The 20,723-nt window shown below is 43.3% G+C and overlaps 1 protein-coding gene across 2 annotated transcripts in view; it reads left to right on the top strand.

Annotated features, from left to right (window-relative positions):
• The window catches only part of KCNE2 (potassium voltage-gated channel subfamily E regulatory subunit 2), a 177,655-nt gene that overhangs the window by 3,488 nt on the left and 153,444 nt on the right, over positions 1 to 20,723 (top strand). The window contains exons 4-5 of one of the 2 annotated variants that reach the window (XM_088794205.1): positions 518 to 620; positions 15,061 to 15,180. The gene's annotated coding sequence lies outside the window, so the exon portion shown is untranslated. Of the gene's footprint in view, positions 1 to 517; positions 621 to 13,096; positions 13,366 to 15,060; positions 15,181 to 20,723 lie in introns of those variants that run through there. The other variant, XM_074325710.2, reaches the window with a different exon arrangement.

The raw sequence follows: 20,723 nt of genomic DNA, 5'->3' as shown, positions 1-20,723 counted from the left end.
ATTACTCCAGGGGTGTATTTATAGAGCACACACATGGCAGCTGCTGCCCTAGGCAGGATACAAAGACGGAATGGGCAGTGTCCTTGCCCTCAAGGCTCTCACAGGTAGGGGAGGAAGAAGTATTCAGCTATCTGAAAACAGACCGTAATAAAAATAATTGAGATTCAAACCAAGTGCTATGGAAATGGAGAAGGACTCATTAGGACTTGGATTGGGGGCGGGGCAGTTTCCAGCAGAGATGGTGTGAAAGCGGGAACAGCTAGTGTGGACCGTGGGGTGGGGTGGGGGGATGGGAGGTGGCACAAGTGTGTGGTATGATGGTGGGAGGGAGCTTGGAGTGCAGGACAGACTGGGGGTTCAGGGAGGGTCCAAGCTGCCCTCAGCTGGTGAGGAGACATTTTACGGCTGCTCAGGGTTCCTTGAAGGATCGTTTCAAGGAGCCAAGAATGAGCGCTGTGCATATCAACTTGCTACAAAATGTGCCTCCTAATTGACCCACCCCCCGTGCTGCCCACAGATCTGTGAGGAAGAAAGGATTACAGAAATTCACCGTGGAGAAGCACAAAGAGGGCTGAGGCAAAGTTTTCAGACATCCAGCAGCAGGAGACAGGCCTGAACCTGTAAGTGCTTGCCCAGTGACCCCTCGCTGAACTGGGGGTGCTGCGAAATGCTGGGGCGGGGGTGGGGGCATTTGAGTGTACGTGTTTCCTCCTTGTTGTCTGGGCTGTTGCTGCTTCCATTGATTGGGTGGGCTCAGTGAGGTGACTGCGCCTGGAATCAACCTGGACTACCACCTGCCGGCCCCTGTTCTGTCCTCTGCACCTGGGAACAGGCCAGTATGGTGTGGATGGTGGCGGGTTTCTAGGACAATTTGTGGGATTCTTGGTCACCTTGAAAATAATGGAGTAGTAGAATGAGCTGAGAACTTTGGGTCGGAGACCTCCTCCATGGCCCTGCTTTGCTGCCCACCAGCCCCTTGATCTTGGCCAATTTCTTGCCTTCCCTTGGCCTCAGGCCTCAGTGTCTTCATATGGAAAATAGATCCAGTGAACCAGTCGGTCTCGAAGAGCCCTTCCGCGTCTCTGAGGCCCTGACTGAGTCCCACTGCCCACCCTTACTGAGGGGTTATTCCCTGAGTGACCTGAGAACTGGTAGTTGGTGGGGTGGGGCAGTGGGGAAGGGTTAAAAGAATTTCACAGAGGCTTATTCGTTGCACACTTCTTTTCTTCTGATACGCATAGCTGTTGTTTTCATAGCCCGCCAGTGGGTACTATGGGGCTATTACTCTAATTCTAAACAGAGTAAGTTCTGTGTTTAATCAGAAGAAAACAGCAAAGGGAGCGCCAGAGGCCAGCAGTCATTTGCTGGACTCACATTGCCAGCATTCTTTTTGCTCTGAGAATGAAGTTTTAAGGGGCATAGATTTAGAGCCACAGCCAGAAAACAGTGTAGCGAATAAGAAGTCCCTAGGAGGTGGCTGGTTTGGAGACAGCCGCCCCACAACCCCCAACACAACCTTTAGGTTTGTAGTAACAGCAGCCATACCTATGAGATAAGCTCATAGATAACCTTGCACACTCTGAGCTCCCCCTAACTCAATGGGGAGATCAGCAAATGTCAGATTCCTGAAGCCAGACCGTGGCTCCAAAGTGCTCAAGGCTTTTGGGTCACTGCAAGGGAGCAGAATTGGTGTCAGTGTATTGCACAATGAACCCTGTCCCCAGAACACTGGCACTAGCTGTGCCTCCGGAAGGAAATGTGACTTGTCTTACTTCCCAGAGACCTGCGCCCAGATGATTCCATTGTGAGTAGAAAAGACAAGGATGCATTGTCCAGTGGACAGTGCCAGCAGGAAGGATTATACAAAATGCACTCTTGACCTCTCTGTTCCAAATAAGTGGGAGACTCCATTGTTGCCATGAAGCTCGTATCGAGCCAAATGACTTGGATGGAGCACTGTTGGTCCAACTAGATCCCCAAATGGATGCACCTCTTTGTGAAAGACTGGATTTGCTTTTTCTGACAGAGACATCAAACTCTGTTCACTGGTATAGTCAACGCTTATTATTTGAAGATTCTGTATTTGTGAATTTGCCTGCTTGCAAAACTTATTTGTGACCCCCAAATCAATACACATGGTGTTTTCTCAGTCGTTCATGGATAGAGATGCAAAAATTTGAGTCTGTGGATGAGTCTGTTCCCAGCCAAGGCTGAACAAGGCGACACTGTGCCTTCTTGTTTCTTTTTCTCATGCTGTAAATAAGTGTCTTTTTCATGACCTATTTAGTGTCTTTTTCTTTTTTCGTTTTTTGCATCTGTGTGATTTTTGCTGGTGATCTTGCTGTTTAAAATGACCCCCGAGTGTCTTGCTGACGTGCTGTGTAGTGTCCCTAAGCATGGGAAGGCTGCCATGTGCCTTACGTAGAAAACAGGTTAGGTTAGCTTGTTCAGGCTTGAGCAGTAGTGCTGCTGGCCTTGTTCACGGTTAATAATCAACGGTACACATACATTAAATAAGGTGTCTTTTAAAAGAAACACATAAAACACACATGTCAACCCACCAATACAAACACATACGTATTGGTGGATTGCCATAAACATTGTGATCAGAGGCTTGTAGGAACCTAACCCTGTGTTTCCCCTAGGAGCGGTGGTTTAGTATTCTCCAAATCAGTGTTCACAGCAACTTTATACGACATAATTACCGCTGATAACGAGAACTGTCTGCATTTGACTCTGCGGCTTCTGCGTTGTTTTTGTGCTGAGGACTTCAGCGTCTTTCTATTGTTCTCCAGCCTTTTTCTGCAATAAAGGAGATTTTTATTCCCACCATTGATGTTACTCTGCCTGCCCAGTGTGTCTTCCACCGTCCGGCCTCCCCTTCTCATCCACGCTGACTTTCATTCTCCTCCGCCGGCTCCCATCCTCTAGGGAGCTGTAGTTGACATGACCAGGGCCTTCTCTTTGAAAGGAACACTTAAAAAGTACTTGGGTGGAAGGGCTTGGTGATGCCACCAGAAAGAGGCAGAATGGAAGAGAAGAGTCTGGACACAGTGCTCCATTCATCTCCCAGCCCTAGGAGCAGGCAGATGCGATGGGGTTTCGCTAAGGGCACGGAAGGGATAATCAGATAAGTAGTAGAGCAGCCCCACTCTCAAGACTGCATGATATCTCAAGGGTTTTCATAACACCCTCCAAATCAAATACATTTTAATTACCTTTAAAACAGCAATGAGTTCTCTGTGTTCTTCATTTACTCTCTTCTTAGTCTCTTCAATGAAAACAAATGTGAAAGGAATGAACAGAAGCCTTCCTTTTGGATCGAAGTGCATTTCCCTCTCCTCCCTGAACTCACATCAGGCTTTTACCCCGACCCCACTCGTGTCAGAGTCCCTGAATCCACCACTCCTCTCGGCCCTCATTTTATTTTAGCAGTACTAACACAGTTGCTCACCGCCCCCAACCCCAGTGCCTTCTTCACTGGGTTTTCCTGGCATCGTAGACTGTCCTTCCTATCTCTGGTCTCCATGGGCTCCTGTGCTGGCTGCTCCTCATTTCCCCGACTCTCAGTGTTGGGTGTCCCAGGCTTAGCCCTAGACGTCTTCTCTGTCTACTCTCACTCCCCGCGTGATCTTATCCACTCTTACAGTTTTAACTATGAAGTCTGGCAATAAGGTTTGCGAACTTGTTGCTAGGCTGTTGCTAACTGTTTTTTGATATCAGAGGGATTATTCATTATGAATTTGTACCAACTGGACAAACAGGTAACCAAGTTTACTGTTTGGAAGTGCTGAAAAGGCTGCATGAAAAAGTTAGACGAAAATGACCTGAACTTTTCGCCAACAATTCATGGCTCTTGCATCATGACAATGCACCAGCTCACACGGCACTGTCTGTGAGGGAGTTCTAAGCCAGTAAACAAATAACTGTATTGGAACACCCTCCCTACTCACCTGATCTGGACCCCGGTAACTTCTTTTTTTACCCAAAGATAAAGGAAATATTGAAAGACATTTTGATGACATTCAGGACATCAAGGGTAATACGACAACAGCTCTGATGGCCATTCCAGAAAAAGAGTTCTAAAATTGAAGGGTGGACTAGGCGCTGGCGTCGGTGCATAGCTTCCCAAGGGGAGACCTTCGAAGGTGACTGTAGTGATATTCAGCAATGAGGTATGTAGCACATTTTCTAAGATGAGTTCGCGAATTTAATTGACCTCGTAGACACTTATACACATACATACGCATATATACACATATATGAAGACCCCCAGTTTTCTGTCTCTGGCGTGGATTTTCTCTCTTGGGCTCCCTGTGGGTGTCTCCGATGGCCCCACAGCACATCTTGCCTTGAAAGCCGAACAGGCTCCTCAGACTTCACACATCCAACGTGAGCTCCTGCTTCCCTTCCAAGCCTGCTCTTCTGAAAGTCTTCCCTTGCCTCCCACTGGCTCAAGCCAAAAATCTTGGAATCATCCTAGACTCCTTACTTTCCTTCACATCCCCCATCCAGTCCCCTCTGCAAATCCTATTTTCTTACCTTCAAACCTACCTGGATTCAACCGGTTCTCATCTCCTTCACCGCCACCATCAGGGTCCAAACTGCTGTAACAAAGGACCACAAGAAGGGTGACTTAAAATGACAGTAATGTATTCTCTCACAGTGCTGGAGGCCAGAGGTCTGAAGTCAGGTGTCAGCAGGGCCCTGCTCCCTCTGAAGGCTCCAGGAGAGGGTCCTTTGTCACCTCTTCCAGCTTCTTGTGGCTCCTGACATTCCTAGGCTTGTGGCTGCATCACTCCAATCTCTGCCTCTGTCGTCATATGGCCTCCTTCCCTGTATGTGTCTGTGTCTTCCCTCCTCTTGTTAGGGTGTCAGATTTTGATTTAAAGCCCACCGTAGGTCCAGATGATTTCACTTTGAGATCCTTAACTAATTACAGCTGCAAAGGCTTTATCTCCAAAAGATTCTATTTGCCTCCTAAGCTGATTTGAACTGCTGCTAGGACGGGTTGGTTCTGAGACGAGGCGCTGCCTCTGTGTTGAATGGGTTGTAGTGAGCAGTGGTGATGGTTTAATGCTGTGACCCAACAACTGGGGAAGGCAAGACAGCTCCGAGCAGGGGTAAAGTGTGGGACCCCCAGCTGTTATTGGGTGAAAAAAGTAGCTTAAGGGCAGTCCAGCCCAGTCTGATCTCTTCTTTAAAAAAAAAAAAGAAAAAATCAGGAAAAAAACCCGAAAACCTAGGTACCAACTTTTGAGTATGAGCAGTAGTTGTCTCTGAGAAGTGTGATGATGATGGCTATTTTTTATCTTCTCCTTTTTGTTAACTATAATTGCTAATTTTTAAAAAAAACAGTGAGCATGGACTGAAGGAACACAGTGGAACTATTTCCAATCACGATAAAGAAAGACGGAGCAAGCCAAACAGCATAAGAAACACTCTAAAGGCTGTTCCTCCACCATAAATGTGTGAGCAAGGCTGGGTTTTTGTTTAGAGAAAGGTCATAGGGTGCGGAAGACACGAGATCTGCTTTGTGAAGTCGTCCCTGGGGGTTGCTTACGCTCTTCCTGGTCTTAAGAAAGACCCAGAGGGCTCAGCGAAGCACAGCTAACAGTAGATCTAAGAAGGTGGTAACAGTTTGGATTATTTAGCCTAAAAGAAAGTACATCTTAAAAATTGTCTTAAGTAAAGAGATTTATATGGAAACAATGATCCATTGTGAACCATTTTCACAGAGGAAAGAAGAAGAAGGAGAAGAAATGGCCTTAAATTGGTTAATAGAGCTTGAAGAAGAGGCCTTGCCTGGGAGCCTGATGGGAGCCTGGCAGGGCTGACAGTGGGCTCCGCAGTCCTGAGAGGACTGAATACAGGAAACACCATCTGTCGGAGGAAATCCAGGGAGACTTTCCAGAAGGTTCCTTGACATTCCTATCTTATGATGTCTTGATGAAGGTGTAAACCCACCTAATCCAGTCCTGAATGACCTCCCGGAACTCGAAGTGTCTGCATTCTTGGCCAGGACTGGTCTTGGGAGGGCTGGTGGCCATCTGTGTGATGGGAGGGCTGCCAAAGGACCATTCCTACTGCTGAGTCATGCCAGGTGACAGTCATTCTTCGGTCATCAAGAGCCTAATGGAGTGTGAGTGATGCACTTATGGTTTTCTTTTTTTTCTTTTCTTAAATTCAGGAAGGAATGAGTGTGGAGATTTTCAGATAACTAGTTTACAATCTCTCTCTTTAGGGATTGTTAAGAAAAATTATCCAAAACTTAGAAATAAGTCAAGGGACATGTCCTTTCAATGTCACACTGGGGCATTTTCGACAGGCTCACCCAAGCATTATTTAGTGCTTGAGGAGAATATAGCTGTGTTTGAATTTACTATTTATTACTTAATAAGTCCAGATACAGTAAAGTTACATGTTAACTTGTTGGTTTCATACCCTTAGAAAAGATAACCACAGCAGTTGAGGTTTTATTCCCAGGTGGGGCATTAACCAGTTTTGTATCTAACAAATGATCCAGAAGTCATTCTCATATTCTGTTTTGTTTTTAAATACTAGTAAATTCCACAAATGCTCTTTGAACCATCTTTCCTGTCCTACTGGTTTGCTCATTAATGAGTTAAATAAATTTTGGGTACATGTTCATTTTCTGTTTGTATGCGAGTCATGGGTTTAACTTGCTGAATGAATACTTTGACAGGAAGGAGGACAGGTAAGAGTAGGACAATAGCTTTCAGATCATAGGAGTTTACATGGTCGTTCTTTGAAGGAGGAGGATTCGTCCGTTCTCATGTAATCCATGATCAGTCAACCCTTTGGTGAGCAAGATGTAATTGGATTTTTTCCAACCTTAATAGCTAGCTAAGCAAAGTCAGCGGCACTGGCTGTGCGTGAAGACAGTGTCACCAGAATGGAAAGGAAGGAATCCTGAAATGAGATCCCTGATGCATGCCAATGTCAAACTAGAGAATCGCAGAGGGATTCAGGAGAAGTCAAGGTCCTGGCAGACTGTGGGAGACGGTGGCTGTGGTGAGGCTGAAATTTACTGGAGCAGAGGATTTCAGGAAGAGAGTGTCCGGGAGGCAAAGGAGCCAGCTGTGGGGGTGTTGAATTCCTTCCTGATGGTGACAGACCCTGGCGGTGGCAAGAGGAGCCCTGCCCTGGGATGCCTGAGGGAAGTAGGTGCATGAGGGAGAACCAGGCCTCAGCCATGCCCAGAGGTGGGGGGACTCAAGAGGGCGAGCATGACGAAGACTCCTTTAAAATGGAGTGGGGGTGGGGATCCACAGAGCTATAGGGAGATCGAGGGTGTAGGAGAACTAGCGCCCAGAGGAGCCATCATGCCCAAAGAGCCCCGAGATGAGAAGCACAAATGGAGGAAGTTGTCCATGACAGGCCAGACTATCATAAAAATTATTTGGGTGACACAATGGGCAGTATCTGAGTGATGTCACAGCCTGTCCTGCCCCAAGGCACAGAGACACAGGTAAACCGCAGACGCCAACTATATGGTGTTAACATCTCATTCTAGGCCTTTCTCAGAAAATAGGCTCTTCCATCTCACAAGGGTCCAGAGATGGGGAACACGGAAAAGGCACTGAGCCACATTTCCAAGCCCTCGATAGCCAGCCACCACAGCGCCTGAAGCCTTTGGACCTGCAGGGCTGTGTCCCTCGCGGATGGCAGTCTGCAGAGTATTAAGCTCCCTTCCTTCCCTCCCTCCCGCCCTGGGGCTGCTTATCTGACCCCTGTCCAAGCGCAGCTGCCTCATCACCTTGCAGACCCCTGGCTGCCGATCCCAACTGCCGAGTGATTGGGGCCCCCTCTCAAGGGGTCTGAGCCCCTCGTAGACATCTCCTGAATGAAACAAAGCACCACACTTCTACGCTCTCATTGTGTGGAGCTTTTTCATTCCACAGGTCTCTCCATCACAGCTACAAATGCCAGTTCTATCTCTGTTGCGTTTTTGAGCCTTTTGCTTTTGATTACGGTTTGGGTTTGAAAGGGAAGAGACACATACTATCCAGATCCCTGTTTTCTTTCTCAGATGGGGTAATAAAGCTTATTTATAGTGGAATTGTTATTTTTTTTCCATTGTTGCCTATTTACCTTTTTCACTCTACCACCTTGCAGTTTGAATTGCATGGGGAAAGCAACACCTAAAATACTCGTGTGTACGTGTGTGTGTGTTTCCTGTTGTTGACTGTGGGAAAACCATCCTACTTGTCATTCTGTACCGTGATGAGTTTTTGCCTGTGACCAGCAGAATTACTTTTATACCCAAAAGAACGCTCTGTATGAACCCTTCCAATTCAGCATAGATGCACATAAGATTCAAAGTATGGTCACGCCCATGTATCGCACCCCAAATCCATTTCTGGCATTGTTGATGATTCTCTCCAAGGCTACAATAAGCCGCAGAGCATGACGGCCTGACTTCTGAAGAGAGGTTTGAACATGCTCTTCATTTTGCTTGTCTGCCTGGCTAGTCAGACCAGCTGAAAACTTGACTTAACTCCAGGCATTGCAGCAGAGCCTTTGGTTGCAGCCACCTTGACTGGCTCCCCAGGTTACTTCTCATCACCTGCTCTTTGCTTTCTTAGGCCTGAGAGAAGGATGAGGGAAACCTCTCTCCTTGGAGCCAAGGAGGTTCCTGAATTGCTCGAGCAGTCTTGTAAAGATCTGGTTGTATTTCACGTGGAGCTTTGTTCCATGTTCTAAATTCTTAGCTTTGAATCCACATTTCTTAGCATTTTTTTCCTGTACCTGCTTTCTACCATGTTGGACTAAGTGGGTACTTGTTTCACTTTTTTTTTTAATGATGGGCCTGGATCCTGCAGACTGCATATTTTCTTTTTTTAAATTTTATTGGGGAACAGTGTGTTTCTCCAGAGCCCATCAGCTCCAAGTCATTGTCCTTCAATCTAATTGTGGAGGGCGCAGCTCAGCTCCACGTCCAGTCGCCGTTTTCAATCTTAGTTCCAGGGGGTGCAGCCCACCATCCCATGTGGGAATTGAACCGGCAACCTTGTTGTTGAGAGCTCGTGCTCTAACCAACTCAGCCATCCGGCCACCCCTCCAGCAGCTCAGCGGCGGTTCTTTGTCTTCAGTCTAGTGGAGGGCGCAGCTCACTGGCCCATGTGGGACTCGAACTGGCAACCCTGTTGTTCAGAGCCTAAGTGGGTACTTTAAGGAGATGCTTCTGCCTCTGTCTTCATTTCTAGGAGAGAAAATGGATTCACAGGGGAGGGCGCTTGCTGGGCCTGAAATCTCCACAATTTAGGAGGAGGACTTCGATGAAAGCCTATTGCTTCTGCTTCACTTTGTACAAATAAAAGGGAAGCGGATCTTTACCAACTTCTGATGCTCTCCAGGAAAGAGGTGGGGATGCTGAAAAGCCTTTTTTTTTTTTTGTAATTCAGTTGCTTTTAAAAGCATCCTACCAATGTGGGATGCTTCCTACCAGCTACATTGGGAAACAGTCTGTCATTCCTCAAGAAGTTAGACACAGAGTTACCGTCCAACCCAACAATCCCTCTCCTGGGGAGAACCAAGAAATAAAAGACCTTCCTGGGTACCCCCAAGAACTGAAAAGCGTGTGTCCACACACAAAAAAATCTTGTATGTAAATGTTTGTAGCAGTGTTATTCATAAGAGCCAAATGTAGAAACAACCGAAATGTTCACCGACTGATGAATGGAGAAATAACATGCGGATATATTCCTACAGTGGAATATTATTTGGCAGTAAAGAAAAATGTAGTACTGACATGTGCTCATATGACAAGGGTAAACCTTGAAAACAGTGAAGGAAACGAGTCACAAAAGGTCACATATTGTTGGATTCCATTTATATGAAATTCCAGAAGAGGCAAATGCATAGCAACAGAACGTAAATTAGCGAGGGACCTGGGGGGAAATGAGGATGGCAGCTAGTGAGGATGGGTTTCTTGGTGTGATGAAAATGTTCTAAAATGGATTGTGGTGATGGTTGCACAACCCTGTTGAATATACTGAAAGCCATTGAATTCTACAGTTTAAATGGGCATATTCATGATATGTGAATTATGTCTCAATAAAACAGTTATAAAAAAAGAGGAGGGGGTCATAATTTCATTGTGGTAGATGACAGAGGGTGTGGTGGCACCCTCAGCTTGCTGTCCAGACTTCTGAATTTAGCTTTTCTACAGAGGACAGATTATGTGGAGACTGAGGCAAGTTGGGACCTCTGCCTGTGGCAGGGATCTTGGGGGGGGGGGCGCATGGGCCTTCAGGTGTCATGTCTTGTGCACTTCTGCGCACAGACTTACTGGCCCTATAGGGCGTCACAAATGGCACCCAGTCCAGATGTGTGAGAAATAAATGTTTGTTGGCTGAGCCTCCCAGTATATGGCATTCTATTATAGCAGCCTGAAGTAAGACACTAATCACGGTCAGTTTTGTAAAATCGTTTATGAGTGTTTGAAGAGAATTTGTTTTCTAAGTTTAGTTGGTACAGGTTTGCAGATCCAGGCTGGGTGGAGTGTGTCTACACATTTTCAGCTCATGGAATCTTCCACTCATGTAGCCACATGGCCATAGCGTTAAAAGCTACCAGAGACATTTCTTCCATTTGGCAGGCATACCTGGTGATCACACTCTTTATTCCAAGGCACTGAACTTCTGTCTATAAATGCCAAGTCTTGTCAGGCATTCTAGCAAGATATTGAAACCAAAGATAAAAATACATCATAGGGGCAATTTTTTAACATCAAATCAAGGAACCCATTTATATCTAAGCATATCATCATCATCATGATATTCACTTGTTTATTATTGTTACTAGTCTACATATCTCACTTGATTCTCATGGTAACCTTCAAAAATGGTTGTTATTCCCATTGTCACATGAGGAAACTGAGGTTTGAAGAAGCGTGATGCCTTCTGCAGTGCCCCGGTCTCCTAAGCCTGGCATTTTTCACTATGCTATAGGCTGACTTCTTACAATTTCTGAAATACACGATGCCTGCCATGGAGTGGCACCACGGTGGCATTTTCACAAACATGCCATCTCCCTCAGGATGCACTTGACCTCAGGCTGGCAGAGCACAGTGGGGGTGACGGGGAAAAGACCCAGCTGCAGTGTAGTCTCATGTTTTTCAACAAATATTGCTTCAGAGAGAAAGCAGGCACACAGACTCGGGCAGCTGTCTGTAGTTCTTACAGATGCTGTTCTAGTTGGTAATTAGGTAAAAGATTCAGGCACCAGGAAGTAGTTTTGCACCTGCAACCCAGTAATGAACATAGGGGGCAGTTCTGGAGTCATCGACAGGAGGAAACCTTGGATTCTATTCATTCATTCACTCATGCCAATCACTCATGGGTAATTCTTTCCCCATCCTTGGCTTGGTCTGGGTCTGAGGCTCTGGGCCCATAGATTGAGTTCTTCTAGTTTGCTTTCAGGAGACAAGTTGCTCTTGGTAACTCCTGGTTTCATGCCAGGGGCTCCTTCCAGCTCCCAGCCTCCCCTGGCCCAGCAGCCTAGCAACTCTTCCAGTGTGGACCCCAAATCCCAGGCCAGATGTTTGACTCTGAGGCTGGGGGCTGTTTTTGATACGTTAGCTACTGCTCACTGCTTTGTGTCATCCCCCTTTTTTTCCGGGCATTCTGTTTGGTTTTGAGCTCAGCTACATAACAAAATTCTGTTGTTGTATTGTACTCAATATTTTCATTGATTTGGGGCAAGACATCCTTCTTCGTCCTTTCAGCCTTCTGCTTTGACCAGAACGTCTGTATTTTTACTATTTTCTTTGTGGTCTAATTGTTATGGATTGAATGTTTGCGTCCCCCGCGCCCCAAATTCATGTGATGAAATCCTAACTCCCAAGGTGACAGTACTAGGAGGTGAGGCCTCTGGGAGGTGATTAGGTCATGAGGAGCCCTCACCAGGGGGATTAGTGCCCTTTTAAGGGACACGAGAGCTTGCTTTCTGTCTTTCTCTCTCCACCAGATGAGGATAAAATGAGAAGATGGCTATCTGTAAACCAGGAAGAGGGCCCTCACCAGGAACCCGACTATTCTGTTACCCTGACCTTGGACTCCCAGCCTCCAGATATGTGAGAAATAAATGTTTGTTGGAGAGTCTCCCAGTGCATGGCATTCTGTCATAGTAGCCTGAGCTACAACACTAATCATGGTCAATTTTGTAAAATCGTTTCTGAGTGTTTGAAGACAATTTGTTTTCTAAGTTTAGTCTAAATATCCACACAGATCTATGTCATTCAGTTTATTTGTTACTCGGTTTCTCCAGATCTTCACTATGTGTTCGACAAATTGACCTGTCCGTTTCAAAGAGAGTGTTGAAGTATCCTAGGATGACTGTGGATTCATCGTTTCTTTTATTTTGATAAGTTTCACCCTATCTAGTTAGAAACTAGGGACTATGTAAGGATTCATGGCTCATGTTCTCATTCTCTGGTACCTGGAGTATTGGGAATTTCACCAGATTATATCCAGGTATGACTATTTTTTGCTTGCTAAATTATTATTATTATTCACCTTTCTTGGTACTTAGCATTTGCATTCTGATCCAAAAATTGGTCTTTATTCAGTTAAGGAACATTTTCATCTATTTGTTTTTCAGGTTTGTTCCTCCATCTAGTTTTTTGCTGGAACTCTAATATTTAATATTCAATAGCCAATATCCTCCTAGTATGCACCATTCTTGAGTCTGTACTCCCTAGCTCTCATATTTTCATTCTTTATGTTCATGTTATTGAATTTTTGCTCGGTGCTCTGGTATCAGTCAGATCGTTGACCATGCAGATCAGCTCATTACTGGTACCATCATGAGAAAGTCCAGGCTTGAAGGATGGATATGAACTGTTAGTACATTGCGTTTTTATGCTAATTGCTTGGGGATGGTTTACACCTGGAGGCAACAAGATCCCAAACCCCTTGATGGGAGACTACCTCCCAAAGAGGGCAGCTTCTGACTCCGAGGCTGACCGCAGATGGCATTTTCAGTCTAACTGATCCCAGAATAAAACCAAATTCTAGAGAAACTAGCCATATTGACAGATTTGAAGTTGAGTTTATCCTTTGACCCTCTTGGTTATTTCCCGGAATCACTTCGTTTTTTTCCCTTTTGCTCTGTTTACAGGTCCGCACACTTGTTCATCACTCTGCCACACATTCTGGGTGTTGTTACCACGTGTCCCTGGGTTGGCTTCTTCCTGAGCCTGTGAGCGCCATTCATCTTCCCACCTGTATTAGTCAGCCCAGGCTGCTATGACAGAGTACCAGAGGGGGCAGCTTAAACAACAGAAATTCATTTCTCACAGTTCTGGAGGCTGGAAGTCCAAGGCCAAAGTGTCAACAGGTTTGATTTCTTCTGAGGCCTCTCTCCTTGGCTTGCAGATGGCTGACTTCTCACTATCTCCCCACATGGCCTTCCCTCTGTGTGCGCAGACTGCTGGTGTCTCTGTGTATCTAAATTTCCTCTTCTTTTAAGGACACCAGTCAGATTGGATCAGGGCCCACCCTAATGACCTCATTTAACCTTACTCACCACTTTAAAGGCTCTGTCTGCAAATACAGTCACATTCTGAGGTGCTGAAGTTTAGAGCTTCAACATATGAATTTGAGGGACACAATTCAATGCATAACACACTCGAGAGCTTAGTGCTGGCCTGGTTTATAGTAGATGCTCATAAAGGTTAGTTGCCTGAATGAAAGCCTGAATGAAAGTCTCCCAGTTTGTTTTCTTTCCCCATTTTGATTTTCAAGCAAGTTGTGTTACATGGAATGCTACCAAATGTTTTCTTAACATAAATGGACTCTCTCTTTATTGTCTATTTTATTCTTAACCAGTCGTATTTTGTGCAGAAATCTCTGTAGTGGTGTGAATGCATAATCCTTTTCTTTCTTTCTTTCCTTTTTTCTCCCCTCTCCCCACCCTCAAATATCCTTCTATTGCATGATAAGGAAATGAGTTCTATGCCTGAGGTCAGATCCAGCCCATAGTTTCTGTGGCAAAGCCACTAGGTTTTTCACAACAGGCTTATGTTTGTCCACAGGGATTTGAATCTGTTACTGCATGCGGGCTTTACCTGCCTTGGGAATTTAGTTCTTTTTGTATTTCTTAGCACACTTTCTCTGTTTCATCATATTTATTTCCATGTTCTGCCCCAAGCTCTGACAAATTTGAATTTTTCAAAAAAGCACAAAGAAATATATTATACTGATTATGTCAATTCTTTGTGGCTATTCTTCTAGTTCATAATAATGAAAAGATGGAATTAAAATTTTTTTCCTTTGGCTATTTTATTCTTTTGCATCCTTCATTTTTGTATTTTCTTTCAGCCTGCTCATTGAATTTTTGATCTCTGAAATAGCAATTTAAGATAGCTGTGCAATGGTATATGTATCCACAACAGAGTTTGTTGCCAAGCATACAAAATGAATGGGTTCCTTATGCGAGTGTTAAATGCCTACATAACAGAGTCTATGTATAGAATGGAGAAGGAGATCTGGAATTGGATTCTATGATGGATATCATCAATATGACAGCTTCCGGTGGACCTAGAATGTCATTGAATTTGATAGTCCACAAATACTATTTAATAAAACCATGTGATTCTCTTCTGTGCATGGTCTCAAGGGCCAAGAGAAGTTCACATCCTGGCCATTCTGAACTACTTGCTGTGACCCACACTTTCCATGCTCTAGTTCTTTTCTGGTCCATGAACATGACTTTCCATCTGCTGAGACGCTGTTCCTCTCCTGGTCCCTGGGAAGCCTTCCCTGATTCCAGGTTAGCCTAGGTGCTCTCCAAGGGCTTCCGAAGATCCTAGCTTCTCCTCCTTCGCATGTATGATGCTGACCTGCAAGTGACTAATGATACGTCTGTACCTCCCTTTTGTCTAAGGGTCCTTTCGATGCCGTGGACCTCTCCAGAAGCTGATGAAGCCTGTGGATCTTATTTTAGAATCATGTTTTTAAATGCATAAAATAAAACACATTGGGTTCTGGTTCAGGCCAAGATGGACTAAGCACATTCAACTCTGTCTTCCAGTGAATATTGTTATAAAACTGGGACAGAATGTGTGCAAGAGTTACTTGAAGACTCCCAAAAGAAAATGGTGGCTGGCAGCCTGGAGAAGATGACAGAAGCTTGAGGACTCCTGAACTGGTGGTGAGTTACTCTTCTTCCCCCCTGCAGAACAACCAGCCTGGATTCAGCACAGCCTGAAACCCGGAAGGGAACACTGCTGCCCATACTGACAGCCCCGGGAGAAGCCCTATAGAGAGCAGGAGGGAGGTTTCCTAATACTTAGAAGGAGTAGAGAAATCCCCTGTTTCGTTCTGTTTCTTTTTTCTCGTCTCCATTTTCTCATGCTTCGGGCCCCAAAGCCGTCCTGTGGTGTCAGGGCCATGAGAACTCATAGGAGCCTAAAACTGAGAGAGGAGAATCTTCCGTCTGATTAGAGCAGCTGTGGTCTCAAGAGTGTGGGGCAAACTCCCAAAGCTTTTTCTCTCCCTGTCCTCTCACCACTTTTCGCTGGACACAGATGCAGTTATGGGAAGTTCATAGAAGAACAGACTGAGTAAAGCCCCAGCTTTCTGCCCAGAGGACCAAAAAGCTGAGCCCCTGAGAACTGGAAAATACCAGAGAGAGGGAAGAGCTAGGGGAAGCAACTCCATAAAGTTGTTTATGAACTTCTGGGCTCATCCTCGAGATACACAAGATTAGACCTGACCCTAAATAGCATACCATAGACTTTCAGAACTGAATTACAAAGTAGACCATTGTCCGGGGTTTCAGATTGGCCACTGGATAGTACACATAGGGGCAGATCTGAAATGTTGGAAAACAGAACTTGTATTGGAACCACAACCCATAGAAAACTGCTTGAAACCATTGACCGGAACTCAGCCTGGTAGATTCTCTGTTAAAAACAACCACCACAACATTTTCCATAGGAATTAGATAAAATTTAGTCTTGTAACATAATCATCAAAATTTCCATGATGCAGTTAAACCAGATCCTGGGTCATAAGACAGATTTTTAACAGATTTAAAGAGATGAAGTCATACAAAGTATGTTCTCTCTCTATAATGGAATTAGACTAGAAATCAATAATAGGACGATTGGAAAAATTCCAAAACCTTAGAAATTAAACGACACAATTCTAAATAATCCATGAGTCAAAGAGGAAGTCTCAGGGAAATTAGAAATATTTTGAACTGAATGAATATCAAAATATAATATATCAAAAGAGTGAAACTAGACTGCTATCTGTCACCATATACCAAAATGAACTCAAAATGGATCAAAGACCTAAACGTAAGACCTGAAACAATAAATCATATAGAAGAAAACATAGGTATTAAACTTATGGGCCTTGGGTTCAGAGAGGATCTTATGAATTTGATCTCAAAGGCAACAGAAGTAAAAGCAAGAATAAATGAATGGGATTTTACCAAACTAAAAGGCTTCTGCACAGCAAAAAAAACCATCAATAAAACAAAGAAGCAACCAATCGAATGGGAGAAGGTATTTGCAAACAACACTGCTAATAAGGGGCAAATATCCAAAATGTATAAAGAACTTGTACAATTCAACAAGAAAACAAACAATCCAATTAAAAGTGGGCGGAAAACTTGAACAGACACTTCTCCCAAGAAGACATACAAACAGCCAACAGATGCATGAAAAAATTCTCAACTTCACTAGCTATTAGGGAAATGCAAATTAAAATCACAATGAGATACCACCTCACACCTGTTAGAATGGCTATTATCAACAAGACAAGTAATAACAAGTGTTGGAGAGGTTGTGGAAAAAAAGGAACCTTTTTATATACTGCTGGTGAAAATGTAAATTGGTACAGCCACTATGAAAAGTAGTATAGAGGTTTCTCAAAAAATTAAGAATAGAATTACCATATGTCCCAGAAATCCCTCTTCTGGGTATCTACCCAAAAATATATGAAAACATTTATTTGTAAAGATATATGTACCCATATGTTCACTGCAGTATTATTCATGGTGCCCAAGACATGGAAACAACCAAAGTGTCCTTCGATAGATGATTGAATAAAGAAGATGTGGTACTACATACATACAATGGAATATTACTCAGCCATAAGAAGAAATGAAACACTGCCACTTGCGATAACATGGATGGATCCTGAGATTATCATGCTAAGTGAAATAAGTCAGGCAGAAAAAGTCAAGAACCATATGAATTGAGTCATATGTGGCCTATAAAACTGAAAGCAACAAACCATCAAGACAAACAAAAACTCATAGACACAGAAGATAGTTTAGTGGTTACCAGAGGGTAAGGGGGTGGTGGTAGATGAGGGTAAAGGGGATCAAATATATGGTGATAGAAGGAGAACTGACTCTGGGTAGTGAACACACAACACAATATATAGATGATGTATTATAGAAATGCACACTTGAAGCATCAATAATTTCATCATACATGTATTATTACAGAATTGTACACCTGAAATCTATGTAACTTTACTAACAATTGTCACCCCAATAAACTTTAATTTAAAAAAAAAGAAACATCTATAATTTTACTAACCAATGTCACCCCAATAAACTTAATAAATATTTTTAAAAATTGTAGACTGCAGGTAGAGTAGTACTTGGAGGGAAATTTATACAATTAAAATGCTTATATTAGAGAAAAAGGTATCAAATCAACAGTCTAAGCTGCTACCTTAAGAAATTAGAAAAAGAAGAGCAAAATAAACCCAAAACAAGCAAAAGAAAGGGAATAATAAAAGCATAAATCAGCGAAATTGAAAACAATTTCAAAGATAATAGAGCAACATCAATGAAACCAACACTTGGTTCTTTGAGAAGTTCAATAAAATTGATAAATCCCTAGTGAAACTCACAGAGAAATAGAACACAACTTACCAATGCCAGGAATGAAGAGGGGTTATCACTACAGACTCTGCTCATAAACTCAGCAATTTAGATACAATGGACAAATTCTGCAAAAAAACCCACAAACTAACCAAACTCACTCAAGATGAAATACAGATTAGGTGAGTAGCCCTATAACTATTTTAAAAATTAAATTTGAAGTTAGAAACCTTTGTAAAAGAAATCTCCAGACCCAGATGGTTTCGCTAGCAAATTCTACCAAATATTTACAGAAGAAATACAATGACTACTACACAGACTTTTCTATGAGGCAACACTTCCCGATTCATTTTATGCAGCCAGCATTATCCTACTATCAAAACCCAACAAGGATGGTACAATAAAACTCTAGAACAATATCCCTCTTGAACAGATTCAAAAATCCTCAATGAAATAATGGCAAATATCCAGTAATAAATAAACACATGAAGAAATATTCACATCATTGACCATTAGAGAAATGCAAATTAAACCCTGATGAGATATAACTACATATCTAGAATGGCGAAATAGAATGATGAAAAAAAAAAAACCAACAAAAACAAGCTCCCATGACAAAGCAAATGGAACTCTCGTACATTGCCACCCTGGGAAACCACATGGCAGTTTCTTATAAAGATGAACACACACGTAGCGTAGGATCCAGCAATTCCACTCCTAGGTATTTACCCAACTGGGTGGCAAACTTACGCTCACAAAAAAACCTGTCCTTGAATGTTTATAGCAGCTCTTTTCATAATCGTCAATAACTGGAAACAGTGTAAACGTTCTTCAGTGGGTGAATGGGTAAATAAACTGTAGTATATCCCTACGCCATACTGCTCAATTTAGCAATAAAAAGGAATGAACTATCAACACACACAATAACTTGGATGAATCTTGAAGGTATTAAGCTGAGTGAAAAAAGCCAGTCTCAAAAGTTCTATCTACTGTATGATTCTGTTTATATAGAAAAGATAAAACTATAGTGATAGCGACAAATCAGTGATTTCCAGGGGTGACAGGTTAGTGAAGACACTTGTAATTTTTTTCCCACCCAAGTTCATGAACCACTTCGGGAGAAAGTCTCTGGGCCCCAGGTTAAAAACCTATCCTATGCTATGTACTGTGTAGAAATTGTGTCTTCCTGTTTATCCTTTTATGCCCTGAGCCTAGGAGAGTGGACTGGCATATAGTAGGCACTCAATTATTTGGCGAATATAAGAATAAATGAGTGAGCAAACTATGAAATGACTTGGAGCATGTAACCATGCTTTGAGAGACGCTAAGAAAAACGGACACATTTTGTTTAACACAATATATGATCGCTATTGATGATTATGAACTGGACTCGTTCTAATGACTTTCCTAACTATACTTCTGTGGTTGGGCCACTGACCAAGTTTTGTCTCCTGCTGTGGTACCTGTTCCTGAGCATCTCCTGCTTCCATCCTGTCGTGGGGACACAATGAAATACACACATCCTTTCTCAGAATTGTGCAGCAAGCAAAGTGACTCCCTTGACCCTATGGAGCTCTCACTGCATAGTGAGATCAGACAGTAAGTGAATAGCAATGAGAATAATCACATTATTTTAAGTGTAATGAAGGAAATAGACAGGGGGCTTAGATGGGCAGGGACAAGGTGTATCCTGCGTTTGTGATGAGCCCTCTTAAACCTAGCCAATGTCCAACTAAGTTGACATTTGGATTTTGGTCTCGAGAGTCACTGGTAACCTGTAGAGTGATCAACAACTGTCTCAAGGCTTTCCCGGGACTGAGGGGTTTCCTGGGATGTGGGGGGTTTCTGTCCTAAAACAGGCCATCACTAGCACAGGTGGTCACCCTACAGGGCTTCTAACTCAGTTTCCTTTTAGTTTAGTATTTGTATTACTATTTCCGCGTCTAATGAAGTTTGATACTAAACCGATAACTATGACTTTTATTTTCTTCCCCTTCCATCTTTCCTATTTTCATAAAAGAGGTTAATTTGATAGGTAGTACTAAAATCTTATACTGAGTGCATTCAGTCGTTCAACAACACTGATCAAGGTCAAGGTGGCTCCAGGGGTTAGAAGACTTGCTCATGAACTGCTAGAGGAAGACGAAGTGGTGACATAAGAGCGTGTCCACCAAAGTCTCCAGGGGTTCAGAGAAGGTGGGTGGCTGATAAGGCAGAAGTGAGGAGGGCAGGGGAAAGCTGCTTTCTTTTTGTAATTTATTTTACTTTGGATAAACAATATGTACCAAAGGCTCTGAAGAAGGACAATTTTCTTTGTCTTTGAAGTGAATTAAGGGCAAAAACAACTCCATTCTTTCATGTTGGGAATCATTTTAGTAAAATGATGTGGTTTTGTTTTTTAACTAAAAGACAAGCTGAACTCTGGATTGCAAATGCTTTCATGATTATTAGAAATATGTATATATTTTTTATCTGAGACAATAGAATGCTTTCCCTTCAAGCAAGGGGCCCCCACGTGGAGAAATCATTTTCCAGTCTTTATGCAAATGTGGTGATTAAGTTGTCAGTGACATTACAATCTTTATTAGTTTTCACGAGCCTGCAGTGAATTTCATGTTTGATTTTGGCCTTCTCAGGGTTGATGGGTAATGGCTCACAAACCACTGTAATATTCCAAGACTACCGTGTAATTCCTTTCCTTTCCCTGTGCCCCTTAGCATTTCATTTCCCCCTCATATCTCATCAGCCCATAGTTCCTTCTTTAATGACTAATTGTTCTGAACGCCATGGCCAGTCTTAGAAGCATTGTAATCTGAATGAAGCCATCAAATTCTTCACTTGATCAC

Source organism: Rhinolophus sinicus, chromosome 17 (genome assembly GCF_057876585.1).
Source record: "Rhinolophus sinicus isolate RSI-liver-muscle chromosome 17, RSI-T2T, whole genome shotgun sequence".
In the NCBI taxonomy this organism is placed as follows: domain Eukaryota; kingdom Metazoa; phylum Chordata; class Mammalia; order Chiroptera; family Rhinolophidae; genus Rhinolophus; species Rhinolophus sinicus.
The sequence above is the reverse complement of the archived record's forward strand: the minus strand, read 5'-3'. Positions and strand labels throughout refer to the sequence as shown.